General features: G+C 45.5%; 2 long non-coding RNA genes across 2 annotated transcripts; one reads left to right on the forward strand and one right to left on the reverse strand.

The window, feature by feature from the left end:
* Window positions 1–15739: 15739 nt before the first annotated feature.
* On the reverse strand, window positions 15740–19391 carry LOC147828160 (uncharacterized). Its single transcript, XR_015451222.1, has 3 exons — window positions 19185–19391; window positions 16300–16390; window positions 15740–15874 (listed from the first exon to the last, which is right to left on the reverse strand). It is a non-coding gene; the product is annotated as an uncharacterized LOC147828160 (long non-coding RNA).
* Window positions 16366–19988, forward strand: LOC147828161 (uncharacterized). Its single transcript, XR_015451223.1, has 3 exons — window positions 16366–18902; window positions 19388–19522; window positions 19838–19988. It is a non-coding gene; the product is annotated as an uncharacterized LOC147828161 (long non-coding RNA).
* The last annotated feature ends 3904 nt before the right edge of the window (window positions 19989–23892 follow it).

A 23892-nucleotide genomic window follows, 5' to 3' on the forward strand; every position in this document is an offset into this window, starting at 1 on the left:
ACAGAAGACAGAAATGGAACCTGAAGGGGATTCAGGATGATTCTGGAACAAAAGGACTGAAGTAAGGTTTGGGGGCCCAGGGCAAAGCCTGTCCCATTAGGATGGAAGGGAAGACTGATCACCTCCCAGGGTGTACTGAGTAATCTGACTCAGGGGGAGTCAGATGAAACCTACAACCCCAAGTGGAATGTGGGAGTGGCCTGCAGTGAGAGTGGTTCTCAAACAACTTGCAGGAAAGGTCTGCAATGAGAGTGGCTCATAAAAGGGTGTACTAAGTCAGACTCAGGAGGAATTGGGTGAAACCTACATCCAAACAAGAGTAATTAGAAGAATGATTTGCACTGTAATGGTAAAGACATGAGAAAAGCTGCTTAGCTTTCATGTGCTCAGATATACAGGCAGGTTGCCACAGGCAGCCTGATGGAGAAAAAAAAGGAGCACTGTATGAAATGAGGTGATAATGGCAACCAGCCTGGATGGGGACCAAGACTAAAAGAATGCTTGAGCAGCTGGCTAATCCAGTGGCTGGGCTGTGACAGAGGCACAAGGCCAAGAGACTTAGGCCCTGCTGTGTCTGCTGAGATTTATGGGACAAAGCAGGGGTTATCTTTTCATTTCAAAGTGTGCACAAAGGGAGATAATGTAAGGGATGCTCCCAGCTTCAAGAACCCCAAGACCAGTGCTTACTTGGCATCACAAGCCTGGCATTGCCTGCAGGCATCTGAAAGCCAAAATAACCCCAATCTGGGGCTGAATGACCAAAGTCTAGGAGCTAGGAGTGGTTCCTGCCAGGCCTAAGGAGGTTTTACAGGAGGAATCAAATTACAAATTTTAGCTAATTGATAAATGTACCTTTGGTTTCCAGTTTGAGTTAATGGTTTTGTTTAATTAGTGTGCTTAAAATATTTCTTGTACATTGCAAATTTTAAAATTGTAATTACAGTTTAACTTGCTCTTTTCTCTGTTCTCTGTTGGTTTAAGAACACCTCCTCAAGGTTAATTAGAGGTCTGTTGGCAGCCAGTCAAATTTAAGATGTAACAATCTGAGAACAAAGAAAAAAAACGAGGAAAAAAAGAATATTTTAAAATCCAAGAGGCTGCAGCCAAGTTCGTTATAAAAGGTCTACAGTAAATGAGATAAAAAATTAAGAAAGCTATGAGATATACTTTTGATATGGGAGGATTTCATATGATAAAAGCTTTGTCCTGATAGATAAAAAGTGAGACAATGACAAAACTTACATATGTCAAAGAAAAGCTTGTGGAAGTATTTTATTAAAAAATATGGTTGCTTGTTAGTTTGGTTGAGCTCAGGTTTTTCCTTAAAAAAACTCCCATGAGGGGGATAATCAAATTGGCCTGAAGCAAAAGTGCTTGAGAGAATGATTTACATTGCAACAGAGTAGATATGGAAAAACAAATGTCAAAACTCACCCCATTATAATATATATTTAAAAACTTTAAAAGAGGCTATATAGAGGACTATGGAATAAAATTGACCCCCCCAAGTTTGAAAACTTTATAAACTAAATTGTCCCTCTCTTGATGTTGGGTGGGTGGCCAAGGGGATGACTGACAGGGGGCCAATTTAACATGTACAGAGGGTGGTAACTGGAGACAGAAAATGGCCAGGCACCTGGAGAAACAGCTTCTCCTGATGCTTTTTAACACTGAAGAGCACCAGAGAATAACCCAAGCTCCCACCACTGGTTAAAAAACAATGCCCATACAGGTGTAATAAATATGCAAGCATATGCACAAAACCATTTTCCCAAGGAAGATCCACATTGGGATCCAAGTAATATAGATCAATTGCAACTATTGCAGAGGTACTGAGAGGCCCTCTTGGAAGGTCTAAAAGAAGGTGGAAAACCCCCCCAATTAATATGGAAAGGATTTCAGAAACATTCTGGGGAACCAATAAAAGTCCCAGCCAGTTTTACGAGAGGCTCTATGAAGCATTCCAGCTCTACACACCTTTTAATCCTGAGGGCACTGAAAATCAGCCCGTGGTAAATACAGCCTTTGTGGCTCAAGGAGATACCAGATATAAACTACAAAAGTTAGGGTTTTACTGATATGAATACAATACAACTTTTAGAGGTAGCCACCAAAGTGTACATTAACTGCAACTGGAAAACAAAGTGGGAAGCTGACTGGAGACTAACAAAACAAAACAAAACATCTGATTTCAACAGTGTGCATGAGGGAAAAAAAGACAGAGATCATTAAAAGGAGGGAGTGTAGACATGGGCAAAGCAAGAGCCAAGCCGAGCTAGGATCTGCCAGTCAACTGCGGCTAGATTCAGATCAATGTGAGCAATGTAAAAAGTATGGGCATCAAAAAAATGAATGTCCAAAAATTATGACAGAGATCATAAAAACTCCTAAACTAAGAGGACTCCTGCAAAAGGCTTTAACCCCTGGAAGGAACCTGATGCTGACCTCGTTGTACTGGCAGGAACTGAAAGTTATGAGAACTAGGCATGAATGAGGTCCATCTCCTTAGGCCCCCAAGAGCCCATGATTACCATGAAAGTAGAGGGCCAACTGATGGACTTTCTGATAGATAATAGAGCTAAACACTCCATAGTGACACAGCCCATTGGGCTGTTATCCAGAAATCGTGACTATTGTTGAAGCTACTGGGGTCCCACAAAAGAGGCCATTTTTCTTGTCTAAGAGTTGTGTCTTAGGGAAAAAAGAGGTCCAACGTGAGTTCCTGTGTCTTCCAAACTGCCTAGTTCCCCCGCTAGGAAGAGACTTCACAAGTTACAGGCCCAAATTGCCTTTGGGCTGCAGAAAAAGATGACTTTAAATTTGACTCACCCAGAGACCATAGTATTGACTCTTACCATCTCACAGGCTGAGGAATAGAGACTGTATTTAGATAAGCTACCACAGCTGGGAACAGATGAACTATATGGGCTAACACATAAGATTCCTGGGTTATGGGCTGAAGATAATCCACTTGGGATGGCTATAAATCAAATACCAATGAGTGTAGAACTAAAACCAAAGACAATTCTATTTCAAGTCCTCCAATACTCCTTCCCCCAGGAAGCCATACAAGACATTCAAAGATATTTAAAGTGGCTTTTAGAACATAAAATCTTGGCTAGATACCAGTCTTCCTAGAACACCCCACTTCTGCCAGTACATAAGCCAGGGACAAATAAATATAAATCAGTCCAGGATTTGCATGCTATAAATCAGGACACTGAGACTGTTCACCTGATGGTACCAAATCTGTATACACTGATGGAACATTCCAGAAAATATTGCCTGGTTTACCTGCTTGGACTTGAAAAATGCATTTTTTGGTCTCTGCCTTGCACCAATCAGTCAGCCCATCCTTGTGTTTCAATGGGAGGATCCTATCACGGACATAAAGAAATAGTTCACTTGGACTAGGCTTCCCCCAAGGATTCAAAAAGTCTCCCACAATCTTTACAGAGGCACTGGCCACAAACCTCCAAGCTTTCATCACACAAGGGGACAATTACACCCTGCTACAGTATGTAGATGACCTCCTTTTAGTAGCCCCAATCTGAGAAGACTGTTTCCAGAAAACTAAAGACTTTCTTTATTTACTTTAGAGGGCTAAATTAAAATTTTTCAAAAAGAGGCCACAGATTTATAGACAAGAGATCAAATATCTAGGCTTCATAGTGGCCCAAGGGGAGTGCCAACTAGATATAGAGCAAAAACAGGCTGTTTGTGCCCTCCCAACTCCAAACAGCTGGCACCAGATAAGAGAGTTTCTAGGTACAGCAGGATCCTGCCATATCTCTATCCCAAATTTCTCATTATGGCTATGGCCCTGTTTTAAGTCACAAAGAGAGGAGAAAAGGAGCCCCTGCTCTAAAAAGCTGACCAAGAAAACAACATTTAAGCAAATCAAAGAAGCCTTGACTTGGGCCCTAGCTTTAGGATTGCCAGATGTAACCAAACCTTTCTTCTTACATGTCAGTGAACAGTAGGGAATAGCCATAGGAATCTTAACACAGATCATGAGATCCTGACATTGTCCAGTGACATATTTGTCAAAACAGTTAAACTCTGTGGCCCTACAATGGCCTTCATGCTTAAGGATACTTGCTGCCACTGCCATGCTGACACAGGAGGCTGACAAGATGACTGTGGGACAAGTGACCATTCAAGTATTGCACTCAGTTATAACCTCAATGGACCAAAGAGGAGACCATTGGTTATCAAATCCAAGGATAACTTGATATCAAGGGCTGCTATATAAAAATTCCCACATAACCCTAGAGACAATAAATACTCTTAATCCAGCTGCCTTGCTCCCAGTCAAACCAGAAGCCTGCCTTTATGACTGTGTGAAAGTCATGGACAAAGCATTCTTGAGGGCCAGGGATTTAGCTCAGTGGTGCTGCCACCTGCCTCACAAGCTCAAGGTCCTGAGTTCTATCCCTGGTACCAAAAAAAAAAAAAGCATTCTTGAGCTGGGGAGATCTTACAGATTGCCCCTCAGAGACCAGGTGTTAAATAGTTCACAAATGGAAGCAGTTTTTTGCTGGAAGGGGTCCAATGGTCAGGGCATACAATGGTGACATTAGACTCGGTAGTAGAGGCCCAGCTTTTGCCTACCAGTACCTCAGCCCAGAAGGCAGATTTAATGGCTTTGACAAGGGCTCTTTTGCTAGCAAAGGACAAAATGCTAACATCTATATCGATTCCAAATATGACTTTGCAACATTGTATGTACATGGGGGTATACATATAGGAAAAGAGGCCTCTTAACTGCTGAATATGTTATATGTATCCTAGATGCTGTATGGGCCCCAAAGAAAATGGCTACTACACACTGCAGGAGATACCAAAGGACTGAAACGTAGGAAGCTAGAAAAAAAAAAAAAAGCCAGATAGAAAAACAAAATGGGCAGCTATGGTGGCCCCACAGCCCAAAAAAGAGTCCCTAGCCAGGCCTCTCATCCTGAAGCTTCCTCTCCTGGAAACCCCAAATTACTCTTCAAATGAAAAAGCCTGGTTTGCCTGAGAAAATAGAAATTATATCAAGGGAGGATGGCAAAAATTTTTTGATAAGAGACTGGGCATCCCTGAAATGATGGCCTCAGGTTTGTAAAATAATTCCATCAAGGGTCTCACATAAAAAACAGCACTAGAGATGCTACTAGGCTGTCATTTCTAAGTGTTGTGGCTCACTGCCATAACCCAAGCTATATGTCAGTAATGCTTAACCTGTGTGCAAAACAACCTGAAACAAGGCCCACTTGGCCCTTGGGTATTCAAGAGATGGGTGTTACCCTTTTGAAAACTTGGTTATAGATCTCACTAAACTGCCTCAGGTGGCAGGCTATAGATATATGTTGGTGCTTGTCTGCAACTTCTCAAGATGGGTTAAAGCTTTCCTCACTCAAAAAAGAAAGACATGAGAGATAACAAAGGTGCTGTTAAGAGACATTATTGCAAAATTTGAACTACCCCTGAGTTAAGGTCAGACAGTATACCAGGATTCAAACCTGAGTTCAAGAGCTCACACAGATGTTAAAGATAAAATAAAAACTTCTCACGGCCTACTAGCCACAGAGCTCAGGAAAAGTAGAGAACATAAACCAGATACTCAAACAACTACTGAAAAAGTATTCCCAAGAATCTCACTTGAGATGTGATCAAGTCCTGGCTAAGGTCCTCCGAGTAAGGTACACCCCACCAAACAAACTGGGTATTTCCCCTTTGAGATCTTATTCAATTAGCCACACCCAATCATAAGTCAAATTAAGGGTAATCTCTGTAAACTAAGAAAATTATCCCTAAGGAAGGCAGGTGTAGGCTTTAAAAATAGCCATACAAGATATCCATGGCTGGGTAAAAAAAAAAAAAAAAAAAAAAAATACCCATAAACCTAACAGACCCAGTATACCCATTCAAACCTGAGTCAAAAAAAAAAAAAAAATCCAACAATTCTGGGCCCACATGAGATGGACCTCATATTGTACTGTCCATCCCTACTGCTGTTAAAATTACAGGCAATGTGCCTTAAAACTACCACAGGTGGCTAAAGCCAACAGCCCAAGACAAGTGAACCAACTAGAAGGATCCAGACACTCGAATCAGATGACCCTGCAATGAGATAGGGCCACCACCAGAAAAAACAGCCCCCCTCTAGTCACCCTGGAAGCTGACTAGTCTACACATGTCTGAAGCCTAAGGAAACAACAGTCCTTCTCTAACCCCAGAAGCTGACCAGTCCATGCACAGGTAAAGCTTGAGGATCAACATAAAGTCACAGTGACAACATGAATGTCTCATCCTCTTTGTTATAATTCTCCCTTGCCTCTTACCAAAACAAAAAAACCCAACCAAAACAAGACAAAATAAATGCTGGCTGAGTTTCCAGAGAAAGAGAACTCTCATACACTGTTGGTGAGAATGTAAATTAATACAACCATTATGGAAAAGAGTATGGGTTCCTCAAAAACCTAAAAATAGAACTACCATATGATCAACAATCTCACTAATTATTATCAGAGATACCTGCACACCCATATATTTTGCAGCACTATTCACAATCTCCAAGCTATGGAATCAGCTTAAATATCCACTGACAGATGAATGGATAAAGAAACTACAATATGGCCCATATACCCAATTAATATTATTCAACCACAAAAAATTATGTCATTTGTGAGAAACATGGATGGAACTGGAAGTGATTACATTAAGATAATAATAAACCAGGCACAGAAAGACAAATACTACATTTTCTCACTTTACCCAGCTATTCCTCTTCTAGATATCTTCCCAAAGGAGTTAAAGACAGTGACACACATACACCCAGTAATAGGTATTAATAGCAGTCATAGATATTAACTATTACTATTATTGTTGCAGGATACAACAGTCTAGGTTGGAAGTTATTTTCTTTTAGGGCTTGAAATACTTCATTCCAGGCTCTCCTTGATTTGAGGGTTTGTGTTGAGAAGTCTGCTGTGATTCTGATGGGCTTTCCTTTGTAGGTGATTTGTTTCTTTTCTCTAACTGCCTGTAGGATTTTGTTCTTCTGTTGGATTTCTGGGATCTTGACTATTACATGTCTGGGTGTAGATTTTTTTTTTATCGTGGCTAGTTGGAGTTCTATATGCCTCACTTATCTGTAGGTCCAATTCTCCACCTCTGTCTGTGAAGTTTTCTACTATTACTTCTGTGAGCAGTTTTTTTTTAAATGTCAATTGTACTTTCTCCTGTTTTTTGGTGGACTCCTGTCAGTCTTATGCTATTCTTCTTTGCATCATCTAGCAGCTGCGGGATTGATTTCTTGTGGTCCCTTACTATTTTTAAGAATCTCTGTTTTCATGGTCCTTAACTGCAATCCTATCTTCTATATCTGATATTCTATCTTTAGATTCCCTTAATCTGCTGTGCATTCTTTCAGCAGAGTTTTTAATCTCCTTAATATCTGTTTGAATCTGTTTCATGGATTCCATTTCTTTCTTATGTTGGGTGATCATGGTTTCCAGTTCTTTCTTATGCTGGGCATTCATGGCTTCCAGCGTGTTTCTGAGCTCATTTTTTTTTTTTTTTTTATCAGTTTCTGTTCTAGAGCCTCTAATCATGTCTTTCACTCTGCTCACCATCTCTGTAGATTCCTGGGAGATTATTTCTGCTTTGAATTTTTCTAGAGCCTCATTCATCTGTTTTGTTACTTCCTGTGCTATCAGTTCAGGGTGTCCAGGTGTTCAATTATTGGACTTTTCCACCTGGTTTCCCCCAGAGTTTACCCTTGGTGGGGTGGAAGTCTGAGTTTGTGCCTTGCTTAAATGTCTTCTCGTTTTTGTTTTTGGTACTGTTCTTGATTTAATTTCTGGGTTGATACTTTGAAGTTGCTTATTGTAAGTATCTTTGTTGATGCATTTAGAACCCTTATAGAATGATTGCTTCTCAGAGGTGTCTTCCAGATATAGCTGGTCTTAGGCTTTGAGTCTCTAATGTCTCTGAGGCTATCTCATTTTCATTATTATAGCAGGAAGAACAACTGATTAGATCAATCACAACACCTTAGTCCAAGTGATACAATCAGCAGCACCATAGCATCAAGTACCTCTTAGAAAATGACAATTTGTGGCCGTTATTAATCTATCACCTTTAACTGTGTGAATTAAATCAAAATGAAGGACCAACCAAACATATGTTTACAGTGAATAAACTCCTCAATATAGCAACTTTACCCTTCAGGATGGGGAATTAGAAGGAGTTGTGGAGGGAGGGATATGTAGGTGAAGGATAGGGAAAAGTTTGCAGTGAGGCCAGAGGACACGGGAGAGAAGGAAAGAGAAGAAAAGAAAAATGAAGAAGAAATCTGAATTAGGGCCAGAACAGGAACACAAAGGTAGATGAATAACAATGTGGGACAGCAAGAGAATGAGGGAGAGAGAAAGAAAAGAGAAAAGAAAGAAAAAAGAGAAAAATATTTAAAAGAGTAGAAAAAGAAAAAAATAAGAGAAAAAAATAGTGGTAATTTTGAAAATAACAAATAAAAGATAAAAATGAAGGGCCTCTTTCAGGGTCTGACACCTCCATGGTTCCGTGCTTTGAGAAAAAGTCTCCTCCTCCTCCTTCTCATTTTTTTGGGTTTTTTTTGGATTTTTGGGGGGTACTGGGGATCGAACTCAGGTCCTTGCACTTGCACAGTAGGCGGTGAAAACACTGAGCTAAATCCACAGCCCTCTGTCTCCTCCTCCTCCTCTTCCTCCTCCTTCTGCTTCTTCCTCTTCCTCTTCCTCCTCCTCTTCCTCCTTCTTCCTCTTCCCCTTCTCCCTATTCCTCTTCCTCTTCTCCTTCTCCTCCTTCCTCCTCCTTCTCTCTATCTGAAAACTAAATACCCAGAAAGCTTGTGTGTTATTCAGTCTGAGTCCAAAAGACTGGAAACCAGGTGAGCTAATGACATAAATGCTAGTCTAAGAGCTGGAAAAGATGAAATGGGATGGCCCAGCTCAAGCAGGGAGGCAGGAATGGAAAGCACAAGGCCTCTTCCCTCAACATTCTGCTGCTGAGGTGATAAAGGAGGTCCCACCCCAGGGCAGTCTGAGGCTCCTAGTGGCCAGAGTGTCTTGTACAATGGACATGCTCATTGGCTCAGGGGGACATAGTGGGGCCAGCCAGAGTCCACTTTTGGAGAAAGGAAGGCTGGGAGAGTTTTCCATCTGCTCTAAAGACTGTGGGCTCTGGGGTGCTGAATACCATCTCACTGGGTCTTAGAGGGAGTGTGTCTGGAGCCCATGCCCAGGAGTGGCCTGCAGAGTCCAGTGGTGAAGAAAGAAAGCCCAAGAATGCTCTTGAACTCCTGGGTCCAACCATTCTCAAAGTCCAGGTTGTGGATGTGCCATTTAGGCAGCCAAATGTGTGTTTTGCATAGTGTGCCCCTGTAGGGGAGCAGAAACGTTCACCCAATCTTTGTTAGAGTTCCCTTTGAGAGATGGGGTCTCTGTTTCCTCCTTGAATCTGGGTGGGCTCTATGACCTCTTTGGCCAATAGAATGTGACAGAAGTGATGTTATGCTTATTCTCAAGCTTTTCTGAATCCAGACTCTGAAGCCACATGGAGAAGCCTCGTGGAGAAGCCTTGATGTTCAGCCTACCATTCAGCTGTCTCAGACTCTATCTAACTAACTGATTAGAGAACTCAGGAGAGACCTGCCTGATTAAGCCCAGTCAATCCTCCCAACCACAAGGGACAATGACAGTTGCTTTAAGCCACTGGCTTTGGGAGTGGCAGTAGGTCCCCAGACAGGATAATTTTTTTGGTAGCAAGAAGACTTATGACTGATACAGATGCCCAAGGTGCTCACAGGGGTGTTCTCACTTGATAGTGACATCAAAACAGGACTCTTCACCTTGAATTACAGCTGAGGCTTCATGAAGCTTTGGGCAGTGTCAAGAATTCCAGAGTATGGAGCTTAAATTCAAATAATGCTTGAAGAACTGATTTGCCCCTCTGGCTGTATCACTCAGAGCTCTTCAGCTAAAGGCCACAAAGAAGGATCCAACACATGTGTAAGAGCTTTCTCTGGACATCTGATCACTATTGTGATCAATAAAGTGCTTTATGCACATGACTTTATGTGCCTAAGAAGCCAGAGCAAGAGAACGTTTTTCTTAAATAGGAAATTTAATGTGAAGTTTTAATACAAGTAAACACAGAAACATGAATACATACAAATTATATGATGGTATTAATTTTTTATTCTCTTTTTTAAAATTTTACTTTATTGGTACATTTTAGGTATACAAAGTAATGACATACATCATTGGAAATTTGCACTTTTACATAATCTCTCTTGGTTCTTATTTTTCCCCCTCCCCTTCCCCTCCCTTCAACCCCTCCAGCCCTCCCTATTTACAAAGACTTTGTGTCCATTTTTTCATTTTCTCATGTTAATTCCATTCCCTTCTTTCCTTTCCCCTACCCCTCCCACTTCCCCTTTCCCTTTGCCCCTTTGCTTCGTACTTCACATTATCTATTATACCTTTTAGTCCTTAGTCACACTTTCAGTTTCCACACTAGAGAAACTATTTGGTATTTACACATGTGTATCCTATTTATTTCACTTAAGAGTATCACCTCAATGTGCATCCATTTAGCTATAAATGTCTCTAATTTCTCATTTTTTATGGCTGAGTAGTGCTCCATTTTATAAAAATCCCCACATTTTCTTTATCCACTCTCGAGTTGATGGGCATTTGGGCTGTTTCCAAGTTTTAGCTATTACAAACTGTGCTTCTATGAACATGGGTGCACATATATCACTGTGGTATGATTCTTTTAATTCTTTGGGGAAGATCCCCAGCAGTGAAAGAGTGGGGTCAAATGGGACTTCCAGTGCTAGTTCTTTGAGGTATCTCCATACTGATTTCCACAGTGCTTGCATCAGTCTGCACTCTCACCAGCAGTGGAGGAGGGTTCCTCTTTCCCCACAGCCCCACCAGCATTTGTTATTGGTTGATGTCATGATAGAAGCCATTCTTTCTGGAGTGAAGTGGAATCTCAGCATGGTTTTCATTGGCATCTCTTGAATGACCAGTGATGTTGAACATTTTTTCATGTATTTATTTGCTATTTCCACTTCTTTGTCTGAGAAATGTCTGTTCATTTCAGATGCCCATTTTTGGATTGGATCTTTAAATTTGGGAGATCTGATCTTTTTAAGTCTTTATAGATTTGAGATAGTAGACCTTTGTCTGAGGAAGAGCAGGTAAAGATATTTTCCCACATTGTGGATTGTCTCTTCTCACTGCTGCTGGTTTCTCTTGCTGTGCAGAGCTTTTTAATAAGAAGAGATCCCATTTGTTGATTGTTTGTGCTAGTGCATGGGCAACTGAGGTTTTGTTCATAAAATCTTTTGCTATACTGATGTCTTCAAGGGTTCTACCCAACTTCTGTTCCAACTGGTTCAGAATTTCTATTTTAATATTTAGATCTTTAATCCATTTTGATTTTAGTTTGGTGCATTGTGAGTGATACAGGTCTAGTTTTAATCTTTGGCAAGTTGAATCCCAATTTTTCCAGCACCATTTATTAAAGGGGCTATCTTTCCTCCAGTGAGGGTGTTTGGCTCCTTTGTCGAAGATGAGATGGCTGAGTGTGTCTGGCGTTGTTTCTGCATCTTCTAATCTGTTCCACTGGTCCTCAAGCCTGTTTCTTTGCCAGTACCATGCTGTTTTCATCACAGTAGCTTTGTAGTAGAGTTGCAGGTTGGGGATTGTGATACCCCCTGCCATGTCTCTGTTACCTACAATTGCTTTTGCTATTCTGTGTCTCCTCTTATTCCAAATGAATTTTTGGATTGTTTTCTCGAGGTCCATGAAGTACGCTACTGGGATCTCAATTGGAATTGCATTAAATCTATATAGCAGTTTTGGAAGTATGGCCATTTTCACTATATTAATCCTTCCTACCCAGGAGCAGGGGATATCTGTCCATTTTCTGATATCATCTTCAATCTCTCTTTTCAGAGTGCCATAGTTTTCAGAGAAGAGGTCTTTGATTTCTTTTGTTAGGATGATTCCTAGGTATTTCAGTTTTTTGGATGCTATTGTGAAAGGAATTATTTGTGCTATTTCTCTCTCAGTGAGTCTGTCATTGGTGTAGAGGAAAACTATTGATTTTTGTGTGTTGACCTTGTAACCAGCTACTTGACTGAATTTGGTTATTAAGTCTAGAAGACTTTCGGTGGAGTTCTTGGGGTCTTCTATATAGAGTATCATGTCATCTGCAAATAATGACAATTTGACTTCTTCATTTCCTATCTTTATTCCTTTTATTTCTTTCTCTTGTCTAATTGCTGTGGCTAATGTTTCCAGAACTATATTGAACAAGAGTGGTGATAGTGGACATCCTTGTCTTGTTCCTGATTTGAGTGTGAAGGATTACAGGTTTTGACCATTTAGTATGATATTGGCTGTTGGTTTTTCATAGATGGCTTCTATCAGTTTGAGGTAGAGACCATCTATTCCAATTTTTTGTAGGGTTTTTATCATAAATGCATGTTGGATTTTGTCACATGCTTTTTCTGTGTCTATGGAGATAATCATATGGTTTTTGTCCTTGGCTCTATTGATATAGTGTATTACACTAATTGATTTTCATATATTGATCCATCCCTGCATCCCTGGGATGAATCCCACTTGATCAGGGTGTATGATCTTCTTGATGATCATCTGCATTCCGTTTGCCAGTATCTTATTAAGTATTTTTGCATCTATGTTCATTAGTGAGATTGGCCTGTAGTTCTCTTTTTCAGTTGGGTCTTTCTCTGCTTTGGTGATCAAGGTGATGCTTGCTTCCAAGAATGAATTTGGGAGTATTGCTTCCCTTTCAATTTCATTGAAGAGTTTAAACAGTAGCGGCAGCAATTCCTCTCTAAATGTCTTGTAGAATTCAGCAGTGAAGCCATCAGGGCTCAGGCTTTTCTTAGGTGATAAGTTTTTAATTATGTTTTCAATTTCATTGGTTGATATTGGGTTGTTCAGAATTTTTAGGTCTTCTTCATTCAACTTTGGTAATTCATATGTATTTAGGAATCTGTCCATTTCTTCTGTGTTGTCCATCTTATTGGCGTATAAGTTCTGGAAGTAGGTATTGATGATCCTCTGGATTTCTGCTGGGTCTGTTGTAATTTCACCCTTTTCATTCCTAATTGCATGGATTTGGGCCTTTTCTTTCCTTTTTCTGACAAGGTTGACTAAAGGTTTATCAATTTTGTTGATTCTTTCAAAGAACCAACTCTTGGCTTCATTGATTTTTTGTATTGTTCTCTTAGTCTCCATTGCATTGATTTCTCCTCTGATCTTTATAATTTCTTCCCTTGTATGAGCTTTGGGGTTGTCTTGCTCTTCTTTTTCTAGAAGCTTGAGATTCAGCAGCAGGTTGTTTAATTGGGCTCGTTCTGTTTTCCTCATATGCGTATTCACTGCTATGAATTTGCCTCGTAAGATTGCTTTCATTGTGTCCCATAGATTCCGATATGTTTTATTGTTGTTGTCATTTAATTGAAGGAACTGTCTGGTTTCTTCTGTAATTTCCTCTGTGACCCATTGGTTATTCAGAAGTGTGTTGTTCAATTTCCATGTGCTTATGAAATTTTTTGAGTTTTGTTTGCCATGGATCTCCAATTTCATCTCACTATGGTCTGATAATATTCATGGGATAACTTCAATTCCTTTGCACTTCCTTAAACATGTTCTATGTGTGAATATGTGGTCTATTTTGGAGAATGACCCATGTGCAGCTGAGAAGAATGTGTATTCTGATTTTGTGGGGTGGAAGACTCTGTAAACATCTCTTAAGTTCATTTGTTCAAGAGTTCAATTGAGTTCTAGTATTTCATTACTTATCTTTAGTCTAGTTGATCTATCTGTGACAGTGGGGTGTTGAGGTCCCCCACTACAATTATATTAGTGCATATATGGCTTTTCATGTCCATTAGTATTTGTTTTATGTAGTTGGGTGCACTAGTGTTTGGTGCATAGATATTTATGATTGTCATCACTTCCTCTTGGATTCTTCCCTTTACAAGGATGTAGTGTCCTTCTTCATCTCTCTCAATTAGTGTTGGTTTGAAATCTACTTGATCTGCCAAGAGGATAGCTACTCCTGCTTTTTTTCGGGTTCCTATCACATGCAGTATTGTTTTCCACCTTTTGACTTTCAGTCTATGAGTTTCCTTTTGAATGAAGTGTTTCTTGTATGCAGCATATTGTTGGATTTTGCTTCTTGACCCATTGTGCCAGTCTATTTCTTTTGATTGGTGCATTGAGACCATTAACATTGATGGTTATAACTGAAACATATTGACTTGTCATTGCCATGACTTTTTCTTTTTGTTGTGTTCTCCCCCTTTCCATTTAATTTCTTGTCATGCCAGATGGGTTCATTCTGCTTTGCTTCCTGGGGTTGTGATCCTCAACGTCTGTTCCTAGGCTATTGTGTAAAATTCTTTGGAGTGCTAGTTTGGTATTCATGAAGTTCCTAAGGTGCTCTTTGTCATTAAAGTATCTTATTTCTCCATCCATTTTAAAAGATAGTTTTTCAGGGTACATCAGTCTGGGTTGGAGGCTGTTTTCTTTTAGGGCTTGGAACATGTCAGCCCAAGCTCTTCTTGCCTTGATGGTTTGTGTTGAGAAGTCTGCTGTGATTCTGATGGGCTTTCCTTTGTATGTGATTTGTTTCTTTTCTCTGACTGCTTGGAGAACTTTGTTCTTCTGTTGTGTTTCTGGAATCTTAACAATTATATGCCTATGTGTAAATTTTTTTTGATCAAGGCTATATGGAGTACTATATGCCTCACTTATCTGTATGTCAAGCTCTTTTCCCCTGCTTGGGAAGTTTTCTGCCATTATTTCTGTGAAGAGATTTTTTATGTCATCTACACTCTCTCTTGTTTCCTCATTGAGCCCAATCAGTCTTATGTTATTCTTTTTTGCATCATCTAGCAGCTGCTGGATTGATTTCTCATGTTCCCTTATAATTTGGAAGCAATTTTTCTTTTCCTGGTCACTAATTGCCTTCTTATCTTCTATATCTGAAATTCTGTCCTCACACTGGCTCATTCTGCTGTGTAGACTTTCAGTGGAGTTTTTCATGTCCTGGAAATCTATTTGCATCTGTTTTATGGGTTCCATTTGTTTCTTATTTTGTGATTCCATCATGTTCCTCAACTCCTCTCTAGATTTATTAATCATGTCTTGCACTAAGGTCACAATTTCTCCTGTTATCTGAGAAATTATTTCTGATTTCATTTTTTCCAGATCCCCTTTTGTTGCCAGTTCAGTGGGTCCAGGTGGTTGAGTATCAGAGGGTTCCATCTCATTTCCCTTTGGGGTTGCTGTAGGTGATCTGGAAATCTGGTTTTGAGACTTATTTATGTGTTTTCTCATTTCGACTGGGGCAGGGGGCTGTTAGCCCCTGCACAGATTACCTCCTCTGAGCTGGGAGGGGTGGGACTGGGGCCGGGAGCAGCGGTAGGAATGGTGACCCTAAATCCCTTTCCTGTGGGCTGGGAGCAGCCGGAGGGTTGGTGGCAGGAAACCCCTTCCTCTGGGCCAGGAGCAGCGGGACAGAAGGTGGCCCAAAAGCCCTTTCCTCTGTGCTGGGAGCAGTGGAGGGATGGTGACCGGGAAGTCCCTTCCTCTGGACCAGGAGCAGTGGGACCACAGCTCAGAAGCCCCTACCTCTGGACTGGGAACAGTGGGACTTAGTACCTTGGTCTGGTGGTCTGGTGTCCTCTGCACCTTGGTAATGTGGAATCAGGTGGCTGCCTGTCTGCAGCGGGGTGATTCAGTGTCTTCCGCATGACTCAGGACCTTGGTAGGGCATGCACAGACCTGCCTGTCTGCCGAGATAGATCTTTCTTTAGTGGGAAGGCAAGCAAGTGATGGAGACAGGGGAGGGGTGGAGGGTTTGGGGACATAAAAAGAATTAACATGCACCAACTGCCCATGAAAATGGAATCATTATGTAGTGTAAGCATGCACTAATAAAAATGAAATATTTTATAAGAGATTCACAGTGACACTTGGGCCATTTTGCTAATGAGAAAGCTTGAAGTGACAGGTGAAGTCGCCTGCACAGGATCCAGCAGATGGCCTCCCCATCCCGCCAAGGCCCAGGAAGGAACAGCCCCCCACCCTAGTCTCCCCAGGGAAGCCAGGTCTGTGGGAGACTGCACAACGGGCTCGCCCTCCGGGTGTTGCCTGGCATGTGCTTTCCAGGGCTGGAGGCAGTGTGGCGCCACCTAGGGGCACAGCCCCCACTCACCAATCCCCTTCATGGCTTTGTAGAGGGTCTTGGCGTCAGGGTCCGGGTTGAAGTGGGAGCTGCCCTTCACCGTGACACCCTCCTGTTCAACCTGTGAGAGAGCCAGGCCTGCTGAGCGGGAAGGGGCAGGAGGGTGGGCAGCCTCCTGCCCACCTGGCAGCCCTTCAGGGTGGGAGGGCCCCTTTGGGGGGGTTGCTGAGACCAGCTTGGCCAGCTTGACAGGTTCCAATCCCTTGGGATCTTTGCTCCACAGGCTGGAGCAGCAGGGAGTGTGAGGAGAAACCACCCAGGCTGTGCCCACCTGTGCCCTCTGAAGGTGTTCGGCTGGCCTTCTCACCATCATGGGCAGCAGGAGAAATGAAAAGCCCTCCCAGAGCTGACAGCTGCCTCAAGAGTGTGCAGACAGACAGTGTGGCTTGTGTGTCCAAGGATGTGTGACAGCCTCTGTGCCCTGAGAGTGGACACTTCAGGGACCTGAGGGCTCAGGTTCAGGCTGTGGCTGAGGTCCCCTTTGCCCTGTGCCTATGCCGACGGCCCCTCTCAGGTGTGTGTTTCTGGGAGAGGCTAGGAGAGGAGGTGGGTTGGAGAGAGGCACTGAGTCTGAGGGAGACTCAGATTCTTCAGTGGAAAGTTCAGCTGTGCCGAGTCTGGTCTTCACGTACCTGTCCACCTCCCCCTTACATCACTCCATCCAACCAGCAGCCTCTCTACTCACAGGATCCTCCAGTCATCTGTTCATCCATTCCCTGACCAGCCATCGACTTCTAGCTTCATCCTTTCATCTTTCCTTCTTTTCCTCTTTCTTCCCTTTCCTTTTCCTCTCTTCCTTCCTCCCTCTCTTCCTCTCATCCGTCTATCCACCCACACATTCATCTGTCTTCTTCCTTCCCACCTTCCTTTCCTTTTCCCCCTCCCTTCTTCCTTCTATAGATTCATCCATCCAGCCCTCCTAGGCTTCCATCCAAGCCTTACATTAAATCCTGAAACTACAGAGCACATTCTCACCTATGATAAATCTGTGGGGATCTTTTTTATGAGCAAGAGTTTAGACATCTTTCTTTACCCTTGCTTGAATTTCAAATGTCTGCTGACAGACCTTCCTGTCTCATGTCTTCTTTTTTTTTTCCTTTTTTTTTACACTGGGGATTGAACTCAGGACCTTGTGCTTGGGAGGCAGGCGGCTGAACCACTGAGCTAAGTCCCCGGCCCCTCCTGTCTCATTTCTTAGCACAGCGTTTTACATGGTGCTTTATGTGTTCGAAATGATTTCTGTGGAAATTCCTCCAGAGAGCCAGTGTGGTGCAGATGTTGCCTAGCGGTGTGCACACATACACGACGTGCCTTCCTGGTGAAGTCCCATATGTGCTACTCTTCCTAGGTGTTGACTGCACCATAGCCTGTGTCTGGTGCTTTGGAAATGGCGCTTAGCTCAGTGGCACGCTGGCAAGCAGCGGTGTGGGCCTCATCCAGAGCCCACCTCGTGCTGTCCCCATCCACCTCCCCTGTCTATTGGTGACTCAGCCCTTCCCTGACTCCAGGATTCTTGGAACACTTGGGTGGAGAAAGTCTCCCCCACAGGCACGCAGGTCCTCTGGGAGCCTGGGGGCTCTGGGCTGTAAGTGCCTAGCTCTGTCCCTTGCTATTTGGGGAAGTGAGGGAGCCCAGCAGACACCCAAGAAGGGTGGGAGGTGGGCCTCAGGCTGGATTAGCCAGCAAATCTCTTCCTGGCTGGCTGATTTCACCACACCCGGAGGCCTCAGCCTCACTTCCCAGAATAAGCTTTTAGAAAGATGGGGTGATTTTCTGGGAATCAAGATCGACTCCACAGGACCTGAGGCCCCAGAGGTTGCTATCCCAGGGGGTGGGTGAGATCAGACAGGCACCTCCTTACTGGAAAGGTGACTCAGAGCTACACTGTAGAGGAGATAACACAACTTTGCCTCTCCCTGTCCTGGGCTGCTCTGTCCTCTCCAAAAGGGGAGGGGGGATCCTGCCCTGGGATGGGGTCCACACCCCATAGCTGGGCTGCTCCACCTGCTTTTTCATCTTCTTCCATCTTGTTCCTGGTCTGGCTTTGTGCCCAGGGGACAAGTGATTCACCTTGGCAGCCTGGCCAGCCATATAGGGTGTCCATGATAATCTGGCTGCTGAGCTGACTGTTCCCTGGCTCAGGGATGGCCCAGACCTGCAGAGTTGGGGTTCTGAGTCAAGCTGCTCAGGCTATAGCCCAGACCTCAGCACTTACTTCTGTGGCAGAACCACTGGAGGCCCCTGTGGGCCAGGTCCTCCGGCTAACTCTCCCCCTTGCTAATCTTGACAAATGGAAGACATTTCTCCCTGGTGCCCTCCCACCCTTCCTATCCTGCATCATGGGCACCCACAGGTCCCGACCAGCAGCTTTCATGGCTCCTGGGGCTCTGAAGATTCAATCCCAACCCCTTGGCCCATGTGCAAGGCCTCTTAGGATTCTGTCTTCCTCTGCAGGCCCATCTTGTACCCTCCCAGAACCTTTGAACCATGCTGGCTGCTTCCCTCCAGAGCCGCTCCCTATCCTTCCATAACTCAGCTGAGAGCAGCCTGTCAGGCTCTCCTAGAGTGCACAGGTTTGTACCTTAGCCAGGAGCCCCTTCTCTAAGCACCCAAACCTCTCAGAGAGCTTTCTCTGGAGTTCCTCACCCCCAGCTTCCCTGGCATTGCAAGGTCTCCTCATCTGGTCACTTCCCCATTTGGTCCCATTCCTGCCCAAGGTCCTGAAGGCCTGGACCCCTTCTTCTGGGTCCTGCCCAGGGCTTGGCCCACCGGATCCTGTCTGCACTGTTGTGGACCTCTTGGGTGCCCACCCCTGGCCCCATGCAGGAACCATCTCCCCATTCACCCCCACTCACCCAAACTTTCCACCAGGCCACTTTGGTCACCTCTTGGCCACCTTTCCCAGGGAGATGGAGAGACACTGGTGGCCACCACTCAGGGATTGGGCACGTTCTGCTCCTGCCGTGGGCTGGGAATCCAGCTGGGGTGGGTATAGTGGTGCAGGCAGGCCCAGGCCCCACCCAACACCACCTCTATTTGCCTCTCTTCTCCCCTCCAGGCCCTTCTGGACTCCCAGGCCCGACCCAGGCCCTGCTTAGGCTTGTCCTGGGGAGCCGCACCCTGACAGCCCCCAGTGTAGGCTGCAGCTGATGCACCAGCTGGAAACTCTGAGCAGGCTTTGAAAGCCAACTTGGTAAATATGGGTGTAGTTTCCTATGCATTTTGCTAGACCTCAATCATGAAAAAGAAGTAGAAAAAGAAAAATAACCCCTGAGTCCCTTTCTACTATAGTTTCTTTCTTTCTTTCTTTCTTTCTTTCTTTCTAATTTTTATTTTTATCAGTGCATGTTTGCAGTACTTAAGGATCACATTCATCATGGGAAGCTGGTGCATGTCCATAGCGCATCTTCATTTTTATGTCCTTCTCCTCCTTTCCTCTATCTCTGTCCCCTTCCAGTTTGCAAGTTATCTGTCTTTTATTTTGTACTTTAATTTATTTATCCTCTAGGTTTCTCAGTTTCTACACAGCTGATGATGCAAGAGGGAATCAGCAAAGGACACGAGGACACAGGGCCTCTGTCCACAGGGGTGTCACACTGTCCGGGTGTCTCCTTAGTCACTGACCTCATCCCCTTGAATCTCTGCCACAGCCATAAGATGTGAGTTCCACGTGCTGGACTGGGAGATGTGGGTCCCAGGGAGTGTGTGGAGAATCTGCCCAGAGGGCAGATCTTGGAGGAGGAACAGAGTCACCATTGTCCACTCCTCTTGGACTTGCAGGCTTCTGTTTTCTGAGGGGACCTAGGACATGCTGGTGGCTGAGGGCAGGAGACTGTTCCTGAAAGGAGGTGTATCTGTACTTCTCTGGGTTTTGCCACCCTGAGGTCCCTGCCTAGAAGGCTCTCCTAGAACAATGGTCCCCACACCCAGCCATTAACCCAGCTACCTCCCACTTGCCCTTCAGCATAAGCTTGGACCTCAGGGACCTCCCCATCCAGGAGCCCTCAGTGAAAAACAGGGAAACTATACATGTGACAGATAAGACTCATCCCATGATGCCAGACACTCAGGTTTTCTGACCCTGGCTCAGGGCTCCTTGCTCTTCACAGAGTCACAGGCTGCTCCTCCCAGAGATGTGGGCTGGGGTGGAGGCTGGGTGCATGGAAAGGAGCTGGGCTGGTAGCAGTGCTCTGGAGAAGCAGCCAGCAGCTGGGGCAGGGCAATGGGTTGGGGCCATAGCAGCCTCTGGTGCCATCTCAGCTGCTGGGAATGGGCCTGTGGCAGGTGACCTGGCTGGGAGACCCCAGTTTTGGGCAGCTTCCAAAGTCAGGCCAAGGGAGGCTGATTCTAGGCCTAGTTCCCCACAGGACAAGGGTGAGGGCCATCGGCAGGGAAAACAGGGTGTGTTGTGTGAGGCGCCGTCAGAAAAGGATGACTGCAGCCGCCTGGGGTATGGGGACTGGTGAACAGGTCCATGGGTGCCAAGCCTCCCCGGCCCCCTCGGGAGCCCCATGGATGAGCCCCAGGGTGCCCTCACTGGCATTCTCAGGAGCTCAGTTGCTCCCCATGTGTGGGTATCAAGGCATGCCCACACAGGGCCACAGTGTGGATGTTTGAGGCCAGTGACTCTGGGGAGTGGGTTCCCTCTAGGAGGTTCTGGGCCAAGTCTGGCTATCGGGGTGACAGAGATGAATCCCCTACAGAAGCAGCAATGTGAGCCCAGAGGGAAATGACAGACCTAAGGCCAAGCCAGGCTTCAGGGCTCAGGGCAGGGAGGACACTAGACCTGGCCCTTGCCCTCTGGAATCCACAGGGCCTCAAACACAGTAAGGTGTTGGGAGTGGGCTGAGCCCGTGTGGCCTCCTCCAGGCCGGGCCTCCTCCTCCATGACCCTGGGGGCCTTCGAGATGACCTGAGCATGTTTGCAAACCTCCCAGCACAGAGACTCCTCTCCCGTAGGACCCTGGGCTTGATCTCCCACCTCAGTGGCATCTATCAAGTTCTATGTCACTGCTGCTCTGGCCTGGTATGTCTGCCTCACCCACTCTGGACTCCCAGCCCCTCAACCCTCATTTTGCCTCATGCTTGTTCCCCTTTCCTGATGGCCTTCACAGCTCCTCCTCTGGACCCTGAGAAGCGAGCTCTGGCCCGGAGTCTTGAAGAGCTTGGAGGCAGTGTAAGCACCCTGGCTGGGTCTGCACATCCCACCCTTCTGCAGGTCCTAGAAGGCCCACGCAAATCCATGAGCGAAGTGGAAATTGGCCCAGTTCCTGATGTATGGAGGACCCAGCCTGGCTGAGCTCCCAAGGTTCCCCAGATCCCACCTCAAGTGTCACTCACACCTCACAGAGCTGGGCTGCATGCAGTGCTGCCTGCAGACCCTGACAGGAGAGCCCGTGCTGGCTGCTCAGCTCCAGCTGTGGGAGGAGCAGAGAACAACAGGCCAGGATGGCAAGCTGGAGACAGGTGTGGGAGGAGCACCAGGGCGACCTGGTCTGGGGCCTTTGTGCAGAGCGGCAGCTCTCAGGGGCCCTGCAGAATCCTCAAAAATCACCAGGGAGGACTGGGAGGCAGCAAGGCGGAGGGGAAAGGGGACATGGGTGGGGTTGGTGTGCATAGCTGTGGCCTGTGTGTCTGCGGCCAGACAGAGGGTGTGTACATGGGGTGCAGCCTGTTCCTGCATCAAGCCATGTGTTGTGTGCTGTAGGCACCCTGCCACTTCAGTTACATAGACTGTAGGCAGAAGGGAGAGATGTATGCACAGGAGAGGAAAAGAGGGCTGCAGGCAGAGGGAAAGAGGCAGGCGGAATGGGACTTGTACAGGCAAAGGATGTCTGCAATCAGTCCCAGCATGCTGAGAAGAGCCTGAGGTTTCCTCCTGGGGCTGGTCCACTTTGTGGGAGGTCAGGGGGTACAATGACTTCTCTGGAGAGGACCTTGAGGACAGCCTCCCAAAGCTCTGTGGGACTCTGGGGCCACTGCTCAGCCTGAGGCTGGTTTTACCAGTTTTGTGGTTGGTGAGATGTGACCACAGGCCAAAACTGGCAGGAAGGAGTGAAGGCAGTGGATGGAGGTTAGATTCTTCATGCTGGTGTACATGGGAGATGTCCAACCTGAATGTTGCTCAGAGACCTGGTGTGACCTGGTGCACCAGACCTGAGTGAAGACTTTCCTAGTCCCCAAACAGCACTTGTAACCACCGGTGGACAGACCCAGGACACCATGTGCCCCATAAAGATGGCTTGTTCTGTAGCCTCTGTTAGCCTGAAACACCCACCTGTCTCTCCTGACTTCCCCTTGGCAGCAACTGGCCACACTGACTTCCCGCTCTGCTGCTGTCTGTCACAGTCAGCACAGCTGGCTGTGGGTGTGATCTCAGCCTCTGAGTGGGGAGCTGCTGCCGTCCCCACCTCTCCTTGAGCATCCTGCTCTCTGTGTCCACCCCAGGTCTCTGTGTGCTCCACACACCATCCAGGCCCATTTCTCCCCACTTTTCACTTTTCTCTTGAGCTCTGCCTGGTTGTACTAAATTTCCAGCTTGCTGTCCTTTCCAAACTTGGTCCTTTGTAAACTCTGCCTTTTTCATCAATTATTCTTGCCTGTGATTTTGCCCTTCCTTTATCTTTTTTGAGGATTTGCCACCCTCTTATTTAAATGTCCCTTTTCGATCATGTATGCTCTCTACTTCTTTCCCTTGACCTCTTTATTTTTTGCATCTTGTTTCTCCATTCTGCTTGGTGAGATCCACGGATTTTCCCTCCTAGGTCCTCTTTAGTAGGAGACTGTTTTATATCTGAGTCCCGTACTGGGGTAGGCAGGTGTCTCAGAGAGAGTTTGTGCTTGGCTTTGCTGGAACCTGTCAGAGTCCATCAGGTACAGATGGTTGAAGTGTCAGCTTCGTTCAGTTTTCTGCACCAACCTACTGCAGAGCTGGGGCAGTGAGCCGTGTGGCCCTCTTGGGTGCCACGCCCTGGGCAGGGCTGGGATTTCTGGCTCTGCTTAACGAGGTTGGCAGTAAGCCCCCTGCAGCTCCAGGTCATGAGGAGCAGATTCCAAGTCTGCATTCCAGAGGGCCAGGTCCTCCTCTCCTAACCCCGCCTGGCAGGAAGCATCATACATAGCCCTTTAGGCATAAGCCCCATTCTCACATCGTCAAGGTTCTAGAGGCCAATTAATGACCTAGCCTCCCTTAAATTGGCTCCTTTAAGATGCTTCTAAGAATTTCCTGGCACTTAGAAAACTTATTTTCTTGCTTTTAGCTGGGCTTTGCCTTGAAATGTACGTGGCATACAGACTTTGGTTGAGGGCATTGGGCATTAGCCATGCCTAGTGGTATATTTTTCCCCTAGTAGCCTTCCGGACCTGGCATGGGCGCATAGAAAAGCCAAACAAGTGGCTCCATCTGTGAGTCAGACGTTTACCCTCCGCACGGGACACAAAGGAGGGGGGCCAGGATAGATAGCCTGTCAGGCAAGAGTGGACCATGTGTCTGGCTCTGTGGGTCGCACTGGAGGGAAAATGGAGACAAGGGTGGGCTGGAGGGTAAAATGAAGTTAACTAAAC

Source organism: Heterocephalus glaber, unplaced genomic scaffold (assembly GCF_053883595.1).
Source record: "Heterocephalus glaber isolate CG9 unplaced genomic scaffold, H.glaber_assembly_v1.0 deba00001258, whole genome shotgun sequence".
NCBI lineage: Eukaryota > Metazoa > Chordata > Mammalia > Rodentia > Bathyergidae > Heterocephalus > Heterocephalus glaber.